Source organism: Fukomys damarensis, unplaced genomic scaffold (genome assembly GCF_012274545.1).
Source record: "Fukomys damarensis isolate Sample0158 unplaced genomic scaffold, DMR_v1.0_HiC HiC_scaffold_26, whole genome shotgun sequence".
Classification (NCBI taxonomy): Eukaryota; Metazoa; Chordata; class Mammalia; order Rodentia; family Bathyergidae; genus Fukomys; species Fukomys damarensis.
In genome coordinates, this window is record NW_022900938.1 from 9,127,865 (window position 1) to 9,131,984 (window position 4,120).

At 32.0% G+C, this 4,120-nt stretch overlaps 1 protein-coding gene across 7 annotated transcripts in view; it reads left to right on the top strand.

Moving 5' to 3' along the window:
• Col5a2 (collagen type V alpha 2 chain) overlaps positions 1 to 4,120 on the top strand; it is a 309,094-nt gene that overhangs the window by 135,932 nt on the left and 169,042 nt on the right. The gene's annotated exons all lie outside the window — the stretch shown is intronic.

Consider the following 4,120-nt stretch of genomic DNA (forward strand, 5'->3'; position numbering starts at 1 on the left):
ATACTTAAAAAAAAAAAAAAAAAAAAAAAAAAAAAAAAAAAAAAAAAAAAAAAATCACGGTACAACTGTGAGACAAGCCAACTGGTGATTTTTCTAAATTGTTTGAAATATTATAATAACGTCCTTTAAACTGCCATTGTCTTTTCATTTATCCACCAAATTACCTACATGGATATTTTAAAGTTCTTTTAATGATGTAGAAACATAGCTTGACTAGAAATAAAATGGACATATGCAACATGACCAGATATGCCCAGAAAATTGAATTATTACTCAAATGCTAAGAGAAATTGTTATAGAGGAATATACGGTCATGAATTAGTCTATTTTTTCAATTATAGATTTGTTAGAAAGTTGTAAAAGACAGTAAAGACCAAATCATCAAATTTAGTTAAAAAGTCATGGATCTTAAAAAGCAGAATGAACTTGAAATTTTAAATGTATTAAATAGAGTAGTTGTACAAAGTTTTATAGACACTGAAAACTATGATGAAGTAGTGTTCACTAAAAGTTGTTTTCCATTAATAAAGACCTGTATAGTGAACCCTTACCAATACTTATTACTTTCATTTTAAATTATTTTTCTTTTGAGAAAATACTTGCAAAGTAAACTTGTCTTTCTTACCGAACATTTGTTCTACTAGCACTACTGTAGTTGCTGCCAAATATTTTAGAAATAGTTTAAAGTATATTTCACCATTCAACATCTGTTTCTTCTCTAATTTTTTAAAACATGGAAATAGCTGTTGATAAGGGAAACTTCTTTAAAATGCCAGACTTCATTGTATAAATATGAATTATGACAAACAGCTATAGCTTTAGGCTGAAAACAACTAATTTATGACACTGAAAAAAGTACATGTTAGTATGTACATTTTGTAGACTGAATACATTGCCTTTTTCTAATATTTTAGAGCTAGCAGTAAGAACTATGCTTTAAAAAGTGCTACTCAAATTATTTTTTGGCTAAAATATTTGCAACTGAATTATAACAAGATTACTCTTTGAAATTAGAATATGTGTTGATTTTGGAGCTTTTGAATATCCATTAGGTATTTCTTCAGAATCTATCATTGTTCCACACCCCAAGCTGCTTGCTGTATTGTGGTTATTGTGAGGCAGGTGGCAGAACCACTGAACTAAATACCCAGCATAAAAAATAACAAATCTTAACATTTGTGTGTGTATTTGTATGTTCATGAGATGACATGTATAAAAATATTCATAGTAGAACTATTCTGAATAGCCAAAACCTAGCAGCCAATCAGATGTGTATCAACAACTTAATAGATAAATATATGTGTGGTTGTGATCAGATAACAATGACAAAAAGTGATAGATAATTACACTCAATTATACAAAAGTCTTTCAAGTATAATGTTAAACTAAAGAAGTCAGTATTATATTACTGTTTCATGCTATAAGCTTTTAGTTAATTTTCAATATTTATGTAGTAATTTATAGAAAATTAATCTTTGGTATTATCAGAATGGTGATTAACAAGAGGGAGTGGAAGAGATGATTCCAATTGGAAGTAGGTACAGGGGGAGTCTTCTGGCTTGCTAGTGAGATCCTGTTTCTTAGGTCCTACTTACATAGGTCTGTTTAGATTGAGAAAAGTTATCATGTCCACTGTATACTAATGTTATGCATTTTTGTAGGTACACTGAACTTCAGTAAAAAATTTTCAAAGTCTTGTCACTTTGTGGTACCTCTGAGAAAAATAATATTAACCTATATTAAATGAAAAATGGGAGATAACAGCAGGGAAATGGGAGTAGTAGTGCCAAGGAAGCCAACAAAGAAATACATAAAAGAACTTTCTTATAAGATGACTGCCTGTCTCCTCATAAGGAAAAGAAAGAAAACTAAGACTAAAATCTAATCAAAAATCTTAGAGAACATAAAAGATGTTAAATGTTTAATGTTTAAAACATTAAAGATCAAAACAAAAAACAAATTATAAAGTTTCTCTTCTAATGAGAAACTATCAAAGATCAATGCAACTCAAAAAAATATACATAAATATGTATATATATGGATTTCTTAACTAATCTTTAAAAACTAATAATGCTAGTTCTCTATCTCATACCATATAATCTCCCAAAAATCTCACTTGTCCTTCCAATATAATGAAGATAGATGAAATATGAGAGAATATAGATACAATATAAGTAAGGAGTATTTTTTTAAAAAACAAGAAAGTTTAATTTTGAGGCATAAATAACAATTCTAAGTAATTCAAATATAAGTTCTTCAACTTCTCATAATCTCTTCTAAATTAGATACTGAGTTTCAGAGATTTTCTGATTTTGTTTTTATTTTTTCAATTTCTATGTTGTTGAGCCATTTTGTTTTGTTTTGCTTTGTTCTTGTAAGATTTCACTGGTAGAACAACCACTGAGTTAAATTACTTGGGTATGAGAGCTACTGGGTATTCCTTCTGGCTTCTGTGCACAGATTCTGGAGTTAAAATGCTCAGATTTAATTTCCAGCTTTCTATTAATAAGCTGTATGACATTGGAAAAATTAACTATTCTTTTTATGGATTCATGTCTTTCACTGGAAAACTCAGATCCACAGTCTTATTGTGAAACTAAATATCATTGATGCAGTAGAACTACTTAATAAATGGCATCTGTAGTTATATCTACATCTTCCAGCTTTTACTCTACTACAGATTAAATTTGTAAAGCATGAATTTTGGCATCACATTCCCAAGAACTCAGCCCACAAAAGTCGTTCGAGTAGCAAGACCCAATACCATAAAAATGCCAAGAAAATGGAAGAATAGGAAGCTTGGGCCCTCCTTCCTCCCATAGAAATACCAATTCAACACCAGTACATAGACCAAGTTAATGGATGAGAACTACAAATAACAGGAGAGTGCAAAATCAGCGACAATGAAAGAGGCAATAAAAGTTGTAGTACGCTCTCACCGTAGTCCTGACTGGCATGGCACCATGTCATTGGGAGGAAACTGCCAATTCCTGGCTTCTCAATGGTAAGGCAAATGTGAGACTGGACCGTACAACCACTCTTGTGAATTACTGGAGTTTACTGAGAACACAGAAAAGCTGGACTATGTGCAGCTGTTCCAAGGGACACACGTTACAGTGGACAGAACACATGCTAGCGTCCTTTCCCTAGTGAAGAGAAAGGAAAAATGGAACACATATCCCACAGTCCATCTTTTGGGAGGAATATCCATGGAACTGATTTATGTCTTAAATTTCTGTTAGTGTAGATCAAATCTAACATATTCTAGATGCTTAAGAGTCCAACAGAAATAGAAAAGATCCAAGTGGCAGGCTTTTCAAGACTTGCCTCATACAAATAGATATCAAAGAGGTCAAGGCCAGAAACTCTTAAAAAGAAAAAGGAAACCAGAAAAACCCTCTAATTAGAAATCTATGTGCATAAGCCCAAAGAAGACACAGCCACAGAAAGATTTTGAGTTTTTGTTTTGTTTTGGGTTCTAGGGATCGAACACAAGACCTGGCACTTGAGAGGTAGGCAAAGTGCCACTGAGCTAAATACCTGGCCCCACAGAAAGAATTTGAGAGGCTCCCAGAACTTCTGCCTGGACTGATTGGCAACAGTCTTCTCTTGAAGGCTAGATCATTAAGACTGGCAGAGGTGGTCGTTCATTAAATGTACAGATACCAAAATAAAGCTATGAGTGACATGAAGAAACAGGGAAATGATAAAATCAAAACAAAAAAATAAATCTCTACAAACCAGTGATAAAGAAATGGAGGCATAATGAATTACCTGACAAATAATTCAAAATAAACTTTATTAAAATACTCAGTGAGTTCAGGAAATTCATGCATTAGAAAGTAACAAAATGGCAAAAGTAAGTCCTTCCCTATCATTAATTACTATAAATATAAATGGATAAAATTCTCCAATCAAAAGATACAGATGGCTTAATGGGTTAAAATATAAAAATGATACTATTTTATGTGGTCTCCAAAAGACCCACTTTCTTTTTTAATTAATTTTATTGTTTCATTTAAGGTATACAATATAATGACATTCATCACTGGAAATCCATCTTGGTTCTTATTTTTTCCCCATTCCCCTGCCTTCCTTTCAATCCCTCCACCCCTCCCAA